This window comes from Herpailurus yagouaroundi, unplaced genomic scaffold (assembly GCF_014898765.1).
Source record: "Herpailurus yagouaroundi ecotype Mexico unplaced genomic scaffold, PumYag 28, whole genome shotgun sequence".
NCBI lineage: Eukaryota > Metazoa > Chordata > Mammalia > Carnivora > Felidae > Herpailurus > Herpailurus yagouaroundi.
Window position 1 is genome coordinate 126,130,564 of NW_024412376.1, and position 14,522 is coordinate 126,145,085.

Consider the following 14,522-nt stretch of genomic DNA (forward strand, 5'->3'; position numbering starts at 1 on the left):
GGTCATTTGGGGCGCCTGGGTGGCTCGGTCGGTTAAGCGTCCGACTTCAGTCCAGGTCATGATCTCACAGATCATGAGTTCGAGCCCTGCGTCAGGTTCTGTGCTGACAGCTTGAAGCCTGGAGCCTGCTTCGGATTCTGTGTCTCCCTCGCTTTCTGCCCCTCCCCAGCTCATGCTCGCACTCTGTCTCTGTCAAAAATCAATAAACTTAAAAAAAAAAAAGAAAGAAAATGTAGGTCATTTAATATAGATCTTGGTACGTGAGGTAAGTCTCCTAAACTAAATACATCTCTTTTATTTATTTTTCTTCAACGTTTTTTATTTATTTTTTGGGACAGAGAGAGACAGAGCATGAACGGGGAAGGGGCAGAGAGAGAGGGAGACACAGAATCGGAAACAGGCTCCAGGCCCTGAGCATTCAGCCCAGAGCCCGACGCGGGGCTCGAACTCACGGACCGCGAGATCGTGACCTGGCTGAAGTCGGACGCTTAACCGACTGCGCCACCCAGGCACCCCTAAATACATCTCTTTTAAACCTTTGTGCACACATGCACACAACTATTGTTGTAAAGTTATTTTGGCTGCTTTAAAATGGGGCTTTTCTCCATTTAAGATATTTCACACAGAAGAAGAGTCATAAGTATTACTTTTTGCAAATCTCTGCGGTACTGTGATCTTAGTTGCATCTACCTCTGAAGCCAATTTTATAGGCATTGAAAATGACAAGTGCATATATTGAACATTTGAATTTAGTTTTATGGGATCTGGTGCCCTTAACTGGCTAGGCAGAGTTGTCATTCCCTTTTTCCCCCTTCACTTGTGAACTTTCGTAGACTTTTACCTGGCAAGCATCCAGGACTTATGTTAAAGGCATTAAAACAATACCTTGTGTAGGTTGAACCGTAACATTCTCGAAAGCCTTTATAATAAAGCAAGGAATCAAGTAGTTCACACTGTAAGTCAATAAAAATACCTTCTTTAAGAGAGGAGAGGGAGTAACGATGATAAATAGTGCCCAATGGAAATCCTTGAAAACGGATTGTCTAAAAAACATTCGTTGCTCCACATGGATCATTATTTTGACTATTTCTGTCATATAAATCTCTCTAAAATAAATTGGGATGAAGCGCAGAGAGTAAAGGTTGCTACTTGTGCCCCAGTGGATTGCTATGTGTGCAGTTAGCCAGCTGCTGAATAATGTTGACCAGTAGGGAGCAGTAGAGGAGTGTCGGAGCACAGACCTGGCCAAAAATCAAGATCCTGGAAAACAAAATAAAGACGTCTTCTCTTAAAATGATGTCAAGTTTCTCCTGACAACGAAAGACATTTTTGAACTATGTTGCAAATGTATCCGTTTTTAGAGAATGGATAAAGAACATCCAAACAATAAGCAATATCAAACGTGAATACCAGTAGTTGTACTGATGTTTATTATAAGTTGAAGCTCTTTACTTTGGAGGAGTGGAGAAACTCAGCAACAAATTCTGTACAAGCTTCAGATCACCATTAACAGCTCTAACTCAAAGCGGGTCTCAGACTTGTCCTATAGGAGAGTCACCAAAATCAATGTCGTTTCTACGAGTGCCAATTTATACCGAACATTCATGACACTCACATCGATTTACCAATAAGTGTGTGTGTCACTCACTACACAACTAGCCTGTGTACGAACTACACCAGAGTACACAATATAAATCTCTTTTCTCCTTGGCCTTAGTAACCCCATTGGCGTGGTACTGAAAATGCCAGTGATAAAAACAACACTATCAAGGCCACCACGCTTACTCTGTGCCAACACTGTGCATTTCACATCTATTACGCTGTTTCCATTTCAAGCCTGACTTTACTACATGTTCAAAACTGAATTCTTGGTTCCCTGTTCGTATACCTGCCCATCTCATATAGAGTACCCCCTCCATCCAAGCCACAAACATAACAGTCACCCTTGATCCCTCCTTCCTTACCGCCCACAAGTCCTCTTGATTCCGATTCCAAAGTATATTTCATCCCCGATTCTAAAATATATTTCATCCTCATTCTCTTCTTTCCAAGTCCACTGTCACACCTTCACCTGGGTCCCTATCATCTCACAGCTGCATCACAGTAAAAGCCTCCAGCAGCTGGTCTTTATCCTTCCAGCAGAAGTTTGGTCTTTATATTAGAAAACACGGGTCAGATGCCAGCATTTCCCTGCATGAAACCCTTCAACTGCTGCCCATTGAATGTGAAATGCAATCCAAACCCCTTCAGATGGCCCCCCAGTCCCTGGCCATCCATTCTGCCTCACCCCACACCCACTCCAGGTTCTCTGACTCAGGACCTTCCCACATGATGCTGCCTCCGCCTGAAGGCTGTGTGATTTTGGGAAGTCACCTAACCTTCTGGGCCTTGGTTTTCTCCTCCATAAAAGAGGGAGCTTGGTCTTTTTCCAGCAGTGACCTTCCTGTTCCCTTTGAAAAGACAAGTTCACTTGAATTTATCTTTTAATAAATTCTACCAAGCACTGATCCTGAAGTCATATGAGAGGTTAGCCACATGCCCGTTGGAAAATATTTTCCAAGTGTAGTACAGAATATAAAACACTTTGAAATTGAGATGTATATGTTAACCAGCAATGTTTCCAATTAATAGAGGGATGTTTATACCATGTGAGGAGCCTTAAAGCCTAAATTACAGCTGGGTAGGAGACTTAATCCTTAGAAAGTAAATTTCCTTTCCTCTTACTAGGTTCTGTCTGAACGCACCAGTTATGTGCTAAATTGGCATTCTAGCCACCCTTTATTAAAAGTGCATTTTCAAGGTTTATGCTGTTGTCATCAGCAGGACAGTATTTCCAATTTCCTATTGTCGGGCACCCAAACTGGGGTTCCGGGCCAAATGTCCTTTCTTCCATTGCCTGTAGGAGATAATTAATAATAAGATGCTCCTAAGTCAGTGCACCACAGAAAGGCAGGATGAATTCTTGACATATGTCTGTTTATAAACTGAGCCAACCCCACCCCAATCCAATCCAGTTCTGCAAGCGTGCTTGAATTTCTACTAGATGCCGGGTCAGGTTCCAGGTTGCGGTGAGTAGATCCCGGACTACACGCCGCAGCAGGCAGACTCAAACAGAAACAGATCGTGTCAGAGATCTGGTGAAATAATAGAGGACAGGCTGTAGGCTCTGGGGCAACCAAGTGCTTGTCTCAGTGTGGAGGGATCAGGCAAAATGTGATAGACGAATAGTGTTTACCTGTTAAAGAAGAAAAAAGCATTCCAGAAAAGGGAGTCAGGTAGGCGGACAAATAGGGCTGCATCAGCAGTGTCCTTTGGGCCAACAGCCAGGGCTCAAGAGGGTCTGTGGTCAGAGACAGAGCTGGAATGAGAGGCAGGCAGGCACCATACTGTGAAGAGGCTGGTGCGAGCCACCTGCTTTCCATACAGCCTAACGGCATCCAGACGTACCCATGATGATAGCCACACTAGATAACGTACTGAGACCTCACGAAATGCCACTTTCCACGAAATAACTCACGCCATGCCCTGTAGCCAAGCTCTCTTCCGCCCTGCTGTGCACCACCGCGTAGAGAAAAGGAGACTTAAAACTGCGTGACCCGGGGCAAGTCATTCCATACCTCTGAACTTCACTTCCTCATCTGTAAAATGGGGACGACTGAGTTGTTGTGAGAACTAGCCAAGTTGAGAAATGCGAAAGATTTCGTTGGCACCATGCCTAGCACATGGGTGTACCTGCTGCCATTCTCGTGTTCAACGGCGTCATCGGGATTCATTTCTAAGATTGTGAGAAATGGAACAAGTTGACCAGATTTGCGTGTTCAAAGGTGTCTCAGGGGGCCGAGCCGCCTTATTGCCAGCTCCAAGGGACACCGTGCACTCTGAGGTCAGTATAAATGTGCCCCTCGGATGTGGGCCGTGTGACAGCTCTGAGAACAAGACAGGAAGTAATCCGGAGATGATGAAAACTCGAACTGGGGGGAGCAGAGAAAAGGGGGTGGCAGGAGGGGTGCAGAGACTAGTGACCGAGCAGGTAGGGACTCTAAGGAACCACCAGGTTTCTGGCCTGAGCGGGTGTGTGGAGGCAAGACGTGGGCTGTGGGAATTGACTCCGATTAGGGTCTGTTTCTGACGATGCCTCTCCTACTTCTTTGCAAAAGCAAAACAAACACAATTTTGGACTAGCGATTTCTTCCCGTGAAGTGTGAGTTCCTCTCAGGAGTATAAAGAACGGGGGTCGAGTGTGTTCTCAGTAACCTACCCCAGGGAGGCACAGTGCCAGGGCCAATGTCAGAATCCTGTCGTGATTTGCCGTTCTAGCAGTCTTGTCCGGCGAGACTATTTCTGCATTAATGATTGCAATCCCCTGAGGCACCTTTTCGGTGAAATGAGGTACCTACAGCTGAAGTCTCCTAGTAGCTGGGAGCAAGTTCTTCACTTTGCTCATGTCTGTTCAAATGTACGTCAACACAGCGTGCGTGAGTGTGGCGCTTTAATGACACAGAAGAAGAAAAATCTGTACGTGTGTCCTTCCGTAAAGACAACCTCAGCACATCCGGAAAATGAGAGAGACGGCAAAGAGCCCAGCTTGTGTCGCTGCCTTGGCCGGGTCAGCGGCTCTAGAACTCACACCCGCAGGCCCCGGGGAAGGCTCCGTCTCCCGGAGCAGGCGGGCGTAGGGCTGCAGGGAGATTTCCTTTGCCCCTGTTGGGTCCCCAAATGTCTTTTCTAGTTTACCTTCCTATTAACCACTTTCGAAGAAAAACAGAGTTCGTTTAATAGCTCACATGAAATACATTTTTGGAGGGGATTTCATTTTTACTCCCGCTTTCCCCGAGTGCCATACCTATCAGATATGCGTGCCACATTGTATGTGTAGCTTCCTTCCTGGGGGCCCAGGCCGAGAGCGCTGTTGACACCTTGATCGTCCAGGGTTCCCTCCGCAGAGCACACGTTTGAGCTGAGATTGATGTCACGCTGTTTATCCTTTAGCCACCGTTCCTTCCTTTTCTTTAAATTTAAAAAAACAAAATTTAATGTTTATTTTATTTTGGGGAGAGAGAGAGGCAGAAGGGAGACAGAGAGAGAGACACAGAATCGGAAACAGGCTCCAGGCTCCGAGCTGTCAGCACAGGGCCCGTCGCAGGGCTCGAACTCACAAACCTTGAGATCATGATCTGAGCCGAAGTCTGCCGCTTAACCGACTGAGCCACCCAGGCGCCCTGTTCCTTCTCTTTGTTTTAAACCAAAATATACTCTTACATTTTTCAAAACAACTACTTATAATAAACATCCAATAATTTGGGTCAAAAATCTAAAAACAAACTTTAAAGAAATAAACCATGTGTATAATTTGATACTTTAATAATAATTAATAGGGGCGCCTGGGTGGCTCAGTCGGTTGGGCATCCGACTTCGGCTCAGGTCACGATCTCGCGGTCCATGGGTTCGAGCCCCACGTCGGGCTCTGTCTGACAGTTCAGAGCCTGGAGCCTGCTTCAGATTCTGTGTCTCCCTCTCTCTCTGCCCCTCCCCTGCTCATGCTCTGTCTCTTTCTGTCTCAAAAATAAATAAAAACATTTTTAAAAAGTTAAAAAAAATAAGAACAGTGGCTACCATTTGTTGAGTCCTGATCATATATAAGTGTTATGCTGTGAACACTATAGCTGTTACTGTGTTTAATCCTTACAACCACCATGGAAGATATATTCTTTCCAGGGCTCACTTGAGAAGGCTGGGCTCAAATGGACGTAACCAGAGCCTTACTCCCAGACACTGAATAGAAGGTCTGTTGGAAATGCCTAGAGGCCTGAGAGTCGGAACAAAGGCCAGGGAGCCCAGTGGCCCATGACTCCCTTGCTCCAGAGGGACTTCCCATTACTGCCTCAGCCTGATCGTTTATAGCTTCTGGAGCAAACTTCCACGTTGGGCTGTTGGCCTTGAGCCTTGTGGTTGAGTTCCTCCTCTGTTACGATGACCGTTTGCTCTACCCTGGCGCCTTCCCCCCAGTCCTGCTTTCACCCCTGCATTTCCTCTCTTCTGGTCACTACTGAGCGCTTTCCATGTGCCAAGCACTGATCTGAGAACTGGACTCACAGCAGTGAGCAAAAACAACTGTTTTGTGTAGGGCTCTGTTCTGTGGAGCTCAACTCGACTGGGCACAGACCCAAAATAAACAAGAAATAAGAAATCACCTGAATCTGGCTTTGAAATCAAACCCCTTTCCATCTCAGACGTGACTCCGGGGTTCTGACCAACCACACACCAAAGCCCCTTGCAGGGGCTCTTCCCCTCCGTGGTAGGCAGGCTGGTTCTCCTTCTTGGGCTGTCAGAATTCACTGAAGGGATAGCCCTGGCCTCAGTGTGCCTCATTCACAAGCCCGGATAATGAACAAGGTCGTGTCAGCATAATTGCACCCTAGCAAATTCCTCTTTGTTATATGTTCAGCCTCCCAGTAGCTACCAGAGAAACTTGCCAGTTATACAGTCTTTACTCCTGAACTGTCTGCTTCAGATCTATCTTTAACTGGGTGGAATAATCTAGAAGGACACCTGATGCCCTCTCTTTTAGTCCTTCCTTGCCAGATGCCTGCATCTTTCTTCCGTCCTATGGTCTGGCCCCTTGAGCTCTGGAGACCCAAAGGCACCCTCTGCTGCTGTGGTTATCCTCTAATGATCCTGGATTGTCACTCTTCCCACAAAGTTCTCACCTCCTCAGCCTTGTAAAGGGCAAGGAGGTGTGACTGCCTCTCCACCTTAGGGTGGAGTATGGCAGACCCTTAATATTCTTACAAACCAGTCCCTGAGCCCTTAGCCCGTGTTCAGGTTCATAAACGACGCCGTAATAGCACATAATTTCTCCCATAAAGTGCAGTCAAATGTGAAGTGGCCCCTTCAAAACCTTAATGATGCTACAAATATTAGACAAAAATATTTGAATTTCTTCTAAGAATTGTCAGATGTATACAACCCCCGCTTCTCTCCACTTCCAGTACAAGGAGTGCACTCCTGGGGGGCAGTTTTGTTCCAAGCAAAGCGTCGCCACCTCACAGGGGTTATAGGGACTGTAGGCAGAGTAATAACAGCAGTAGGGTAATGAAAACTGACCCAGCGCTCCCCTCACGGTGTGTGAGGGGCTCCATGCTGAGAGCTTTACGTATGTAACTCTCAATCCTCCAACAACTTGTGAGATGTTTCAGAGGAGAAAACTAAAGCACAGAGAGATTGCATAACTCACCCCGATTTCCAGCTAGTAAGTAGTGGAACAAGGATACAGATTCAGGCTGCCTGTCCCCAGAGTCAATGCTGAAATCTCAAGTCTATAATCTCTCTCAACATGAACCAATAATAAAGCTGGGATGAGCTGTGGGTACAGGGTGGTTGGCTGGGCTCACTCACTGTTGAGTGGAGCTCCCATATCCGCCGCTGCTGTGTGGCATTCAGATCCATGCTTTGGTCAATGGCAGATTGTCACATGTCTTAGGTGTTTGGGTCCCTAAGAATGTGAGCTCCTTCAGTGCCAGGGGCATGTTGGCATTCCAAGGTCACTGAACCTGCTTCCTGCCCAGTTCAGCAAGCTTTATATTTCTAGTTTGTGGCAATCCCCTTCCCATCCACCAGACTTTTCCATATTTCAGGAGGAGGTTAAGCCCTGGGAGAGAGATCTGAGTTTGGAGATAATACTTCTGATTCAAGAGAAGACTGTGGGGACAGAAGCAACAATTTCCTGTGACTTAAAAGGATGAAATTAGGGCGGAGGAGAGGGGAAAATGGGTGATGGGCATTGAGGAGGGCACTTGTTGGGATGAACCCTGGGTGTTGTATATAAGTGATGAACCACGGGAATCTACCCCCAGAACCAAGAGCACACTTTACACGCTGCATGTTAGCCAATTTGACAATAACTTATATTTAAAAAAAAAAAAAAAAAAAAAGGACGAAATCATTCTTTACCTGACTCTGGAAGACAAGGGAAATGTCTTCCCCTAACAAATTGTGTTTATTGAAGCTGCTAGGTGAGGGTTACTTAATTTAAATACAATAGCACCCTTCGGCAGAATAGCTGGAATGTATTCCCAGTGCTTTCTTGCATAAAGTCTTCTGCTATAAATTCAAATTTGTATGAGAATAGAATCTTAGAAACAATCCATTGTTTCTTTCATGTTCCGTGAGCTTCCTATCCTCTTTGTAAGTGAAAAAGAAAAACGAACACTGCTTTTCATTTTTGCCTGTTGTCTTCCCTTCCAGGCTCAGATTATTAATGTGTTTCCTTAGTGTCCTTGCAGCGCGTGTTAGTAGAATAACTCCCACAGCTCAGGGGCTAAACACGACTCAGTCACATCTTAATCACTGCATCTCTAGTTCAGGTCAGCAGAGGGCTCTGCTTCTCATCCTCGCTCAGGCACCCGCCCGCCCGCCCACAGGATTGAGACACACACTCCCACCATCACTGAGGCAGGTAAGGAGGGACAGCAGATCATAGACGGGCTGTTACAACTCTGTATGGAAGTAGCCCGTTCCCCCGTTCCCTCAGCAACTTCCCACCAGCCAAAGAAGTCCCGTAGCCAAGGCAGCTTCGGGGACGATGGGGTTGTACATGTGCTGGGTGCCTAGAAGGACAAGAAATGAAATGTTAGAGAACAGCCCTTATGAATTCCATAACTGTGTTATATTCTACCATGAACTATTTTTTGCTAAACTGTGTTTCTATTGTTAAATATTTTGGCCGGAAGCAATGAATTTATATATGATTTTAGAATATGTATTTGAATGTATTCTATGGCACTATCCCCCAGTAACATTTGGCTGCTCCTATATGAGGTCCTTTGTACGTGTGCACACATATGCACACATATACACATACACACACAGCCTGCTACCAATCTCCACACCAGCAGCTTCCTCCCTCCCTCTTTCCAGTTATGTTTAGTAGCAAGAGAAGTATAAAGCAGAGGTCCCGTCTTACTCACTTTCCTGTATCTGGGTTCTTGACCACCTCTGTGCAGCGTTCCTCTTTTGTGGTAAAGAATTTGTAACAGTGTCTATCTTCCATGCCAGCCAGCTGCGCAAATGCTGAACACACACACACACACACACACACACACACACACACACACACACCTGATCACCTGTTTGCCCTGAGGCCACAGATTGGAAGATCAGACCCAAACAAAGCTTAGCTCAGCAATACAACCAAATGTGCTTGCATGTGCTGATTTGCTCCCAGTGAAGCTCAGATTGCTGTCCTGTGTACCTTGTCTCCTCCCTGCTGCAGCCTCTGACTCTGTGCCTTTTTCTAAGAATGCCTTTTGTGCCCAGCATGCAAAAAGCGTACTCGACACAGCTAAGTGACAGCAACCTGTACCCTTGGCCCTTGGCACACAGCAGTCACGTCCACACGAGAACAGAGATAGATGACTTTAGACGTGAAATGAGGATATGTGAAAGGTGGAGCCCCAACCCAGTTATAAAACTTTGTCTATGAATCCAGGTCATACGACCACTGTGGCTTTTGAATTGAATTATCGTGTATTGCCAGCCTCGCAGATTATAAGGTAAAATGTTAGTGGGACACGAGAGCCACCTGCCCTGTAGTTGAAACTTACACTTAACATAAAGATTAGTGACTGAGAGGCTCTGGCTGAAGATGTACTGGCACTGGAAGCAGCTCGACACCCACGGGAGTAAGACAGGGAAGGGGAAGAGACAGAATGGCACACAGCACGAGCCAGAGGCTCCAGAGCCTAGGCGGTCCACAGAACTAGGGGACAGAGGGCTTCAGGAGCTCAGACCAGGCTCAGGAAAACACTGGTACCACCAGGCCCAAACTGGCAACCAGGGCAACAGAGAGAGAGAGAGTGCAAGAAAAGTCAGCAGCAGCTGAGGAAATGTGTCCATTTGTGAGCATATTAGGAGTAGAGAGAACTGAACGCTTCCCTGATGGAAGGGAAGCCAGGGTTGGCAGGAAGTAAGAAACATTAGAGGATGTTCTAGGGGTGCCTAGGTTCTAATTCTGGGACTGTCATGTGTTAACTGTATTCCCTTGACAAGTTACTTTAACCTCCCTATGCCTATTTCCTAATCTGTGGAATGGAATTAATGATACCTACCTCAGGGGGATATTGTGAAGAGTCGACAAAAGACTGTGTATCTTATTGTTATAAATATTGTATATGTGTATAACATTACACATATTATATAATATGTATATATTGCTTAGAATGAGAGCTGAAGCATAATAAGTGCTTTAGAAAAGTTCGTTCTAGCAGAGGGTCTTGGGCCCCAAATGCTAAATAGTATTTAGGACAAAGTCCCAGAAATAAAGGCAAGCTAGGATTCCTTGTAGAAGAGACCCAACTCCACACTAGAGAATCAGAACGTAGATAAGCCATGGCAGAAAGATTAGAATATGCAGGAACATCCCTTTTTGAAGTTGGTTGAAGACAGATGACGACGGACAATATAGACAAGCCTTGAAAACATTATGCTAAGTAAAATAACGTCACAAAGGTACAAATTCCAGATGATTGCACGTATATGACGTATCTAGCAATAGTCAAATTCACAGACACAGAACTTAGAATGGTACTTGTCAAGGGGTGGGAGCAGGGGGGAGTGGGGAGTTAGTGTTTGTTTAATGGGCACAGACTTTCAGTTCTGCAAGATGGAAAGAACTCTGAAGGTGGCTGTTGGTGATGTTTGCACAACAATGTGAATGTGCTCACTGCCACTGGACCACACACTTAGACATGGTTATAATGGTGAATGCTATGCTATATATATATATATATATATATATATATATATATATATATGTGTGTGTGTGTGTGTGTATATATAAAATATATATATATTTAGCACAATCTTTTAAAAACTAAGGAAGTCTGTATAAAATATAGACTTTAGTAACAATAACGTATCAGTTTTGGTTCACTAATAACAACGAATATATCATACTAAATATAAGATGCCACTAGTAAGGGAAACTAGATTCAGGGGCATGTGAGAAATCTCTGTATGTACTATTTTCATAATTTTTTTGTAAATCTAAAACTGTTCTACAAAATTGAGTTGATTTAAAAAAAATAGCTGTAGAAGATGGTAAGAACAGAAGCAGAGAAAGAGCTGCTTTGGCTGGAGTAAGTGATGGCTGAGATTGCCAGAATAATGATTATGAGTCTAAAAACGGGTCGTAAGTATACTATGGCGAGGTAATATGAAGGTATTATGGTGAGCGGGGAAGGTACTGAAGATTGGGAGATTGGTCACAGTGTCCAGGGGGCAGATAGATGACTGGATGGCCATGATAATGACTGGGAAGGGATTTAGGTCATCATGGACCTGTACTCACAACGATCCCACTTTACACATGTGCAGGGAAAAGCCATGGAAACACACATCTAATCAGCTGAGCATGTTTCCGATTCCAAATAAGGAAGGTTACTAAGCCCACATTCTTGGACGTTTCCTCAAAGCCAAACAACAAGCAGACAAGTAGGAGTGCATAGAATGGCATAGAGCAGGGCATGAGGCATTGGCCCCAGAGCCCAGGTGGTCAGATATGTAAACATGTCAGGACTGAGCTGTCCAGCGTTGATATTAGGAATTAGATGTCATTTTAAAAATAAGATTTACCCTTTTTAAATTCTTGTCATCTCTAAAAGTTCCTAAAAAGCCTTTATGAATCAGATCCAAGTTCAACACATTTTTAGCACCCCTGAAGGTCTGTACTGGAGCATTTACCCACGCTGTTTTAATGCTCGTAACTACTAGTGGTTTTTCCGTGGAGTATTATATGAAAAGACTCGCATCAAATCATTTGAGTATTAAATGATAAAGGAAGGAATCAAACTAAGATCTTCTCACCATAACTGAAAGAATGAAGGGTGAGTAGCTGGGCTCCTTCTATAACACTGTCAAATCAAAGGAAATCGAATCCTATGTGGTGGTGAGATGTTTGCCTAGAGGAGTGATCCCGCCAGACATCCTGGCTACAGAAAGAGGTGCTAGAGGGGGCATCGAAGAGCAGAAGTGGGCACAGAACAGCCCTTTTTGCAGACCGTGTGCCCTGTTCTACCCCCAGCAGCATCAGGTGCTCTCACGTCAGCAGCATTGACGTCATGTTGAACAAGTGAGCGTGCAGCAATTCTGACCAGTCTACGTGGGAAGAGGGTGAAGAAGCTGTTGGGGGGTGCCATAATCCATGTCGCCGTGTAGGCAGAATGACGGGGAAATGATGGGGGCCTAGTGTGACGGGGCCGGAATGAAGGGAACAGACACTCAGGAGGAAAGTGAGCATCGGGGTGGGCCACCAGAAGGACCCAGGGCCTTGGGCTGACGCAAATCGGAAATACTGCCAATGCTAGAAACAAAGAACTCTTTAAAAGCCAGTCACATGCTATGAAAATGTCAGTGTGAGATCCTTCCTGTTTTTTAAGCTTTCGTAGTCCACGCCATTTATTGGGATACTTTTATTTTTTTTTTTTTTAATTTTTTTTTCAACATTTATTTATTTTTGGGACAGAGAGAGACAGAGCATGAACGGGGGAGGGGCAGAGAGAGAGGGAGACACAGAATCGGAAACAGGCTCCAGGCTCCGAGCCATCAGCCCAGAGCCTGACGCGGGGCTCGAACCCACGGGCCGCGAGATCGTGACCTGGCTGAGGTCGGATGCTTAACCGACTGCGCCACCTAGGTGCCCCTATTGGGATACTTTTAATATGGCTCCCAGAGAGGGGAAGATGTGCGGCAGGATGCAAAAAGAGTGTGGAAAGATCAGTGTGAAACGTAGCAGTCTCCAGCTTGGACTCCACTGCTCATGATGGCTATGGCACACAGGAGGTGTTCAGGAAGTGCTTTTTGAATAGTTGCAACATGGAATAAATGCCATTAACACTCGTGTGTGTGTGTGTGTGTGTGTGTGTGTGTGTGTATCTCTGTGCAACTTTGGTTACTATGTGAAATTTTTTTCTAATGCATCTATTTACCATGTATCTTCTGCCTTTGCGGTCAAGAATCATGGAATTAATGCCATCTTTGCAAGTGTTAATAGCTTCTGTGAGGCTTTTTCCATCGTGGTATGAAATCTAAACTGTACAGTTTTCTAAATTACGGACTAAGGTTACACGGTGTTATTTTGTTTAAAATGCTTACCTTAGACCATCATTTTTCATGCTGGCCCATCATTCGAAGCCCTGAAGTAAAGACGACAACCAGCTACAGTAGCCCCCCTTATCTGCAGTTTCGCCTTCCATAGTTCCATTTCCCTGCGGTGAACCACGGTCCAAAAGTGGATGATCCTTCTGATGTATCGTCAGAAGGTCAATAATAGCCTAACACTATGTCACAGCGCCTACATTATTCACCTCCCTTCATCTCATCACATGGGCATTTTATCACCTCACATCATCACAAGAAGAAGGGCGAGAACCATACAGTAAGATATTTTGAGTGAGAGAGAGAGAGAGAGACCACATTCACACTTTATTACAGTGTATTGTTACAGTTGTTCTATTATTAGGTGTTGGTAATCTCTTACGGTGCCTAAATGATAAATTAAACTTTATCATAAGTATGTATATATAGAGGAAAAAACATAACACATAGAGGGTTTGACACTCTTTATGGTTTCAGACGTCTACTGGAGGTCTTACCACAGACCCCATCCCCATAACGGGGATGACTATACAGTGGATGGGAGCTGGGATTAAAAGACTCAAGGACCCCTTCTGACTCTGAGCCCATATTTCTGTGACCCCCATATCTTCCAAGGTCAACATTCTCTTTGCAATATGAGGTGGGTTGTAGTACTTGGGTACCTCGTCTTCACGTCATAAACCAGTATTGTTTAGCCTGAACCATTCAGTCGGTGAAATGAAAACTCAACACACTCAGTTGCACTCTTGTAGAATGTGCCTGGGAACGTGGATGCAGGTAAGTCGTGTGCTCCAGGGGCCACTGGAAAAGGCTTTGGTGTTAGGAAAGTGTAAGGCTGCTCTTAGTATAATACAGTATCTTTCTTTAATATTTTGGAAATCTTGGACCTCACGGCTAAAGCCATTAGTAGTCACTACTAATGACTTAACACTGAGCAATTCCAATCTGATGGTATATACTCTTCATCCTCTACTAACTTCTTGTACCTTCAACCAGTCCCAAACTTAAATAACAAAAGGCAAAAAAAATTCCTGACCTAGTTTTTGAATCTTTTACATGATGCATAGATAAAAATAATTTCTTTGCACTAATTAACTGAAAAGTCTTGGAACGTAACAGCTTGGAAGCTTTCCATCTCTAAATTTGGTGCCCAGAACATTGCTAAGTGGTTCATTTGAAGGAAAGATGTGTTAGTTTTAATTAACCCATCGTTGAGCTTTTCAATGGAAATAATTCAATAAAATCTTTGTATTACTCTTTCTTCCAATGATCACAAGAGAATAATGTAATTTGAGAAAGACAAATGTAAGACTAATCCTTCACTCCCATGTCTAATTTTTCTTATACAGCTTTTAATTTCCATGTATTAG

The 14,522-nt window shown here is 44.7% G+C and overlaps 1 protein-coding gene and 1 long non-coding RNA gene across 4 annotated transcripts in view; one reads left to right on the forward strand and one right to left on the reverse strand.

Moving 5' to 3' along the window:
• SCFD2 (sec1 family domain containing 2) overlaps window positions 1-14,522 on the forward strand; it is a 401,843-nt gene that overhangs the window by 308,382 nt on the left and 78,939 nt on the right. The window lies entirely within an intron of this gene.
• Window positions 809-9,984, reverse strand: LOC121035836 (uncharacterized). 2 transcript variants are annotated; one of them, XR_005793098.1, is made up of 5 exons: window positions 8,967-9,984; window positions 8,348-8,606; window positions 8,210-8,211; window positions 4,844-5,007; window positions 809-1,260 (listed from the first exon to the last, which is right to left on the reverse strand). It is a non-coding gene; the product is annotated as an uncharacterized LOC121035836 (long non-coding RNA). The 2 variants fall into 2 exon arrangements; XR_005793096.1 differs by lacking the exon at window positions 809-1,260 and adding an exon at window positions 2,960-3,235.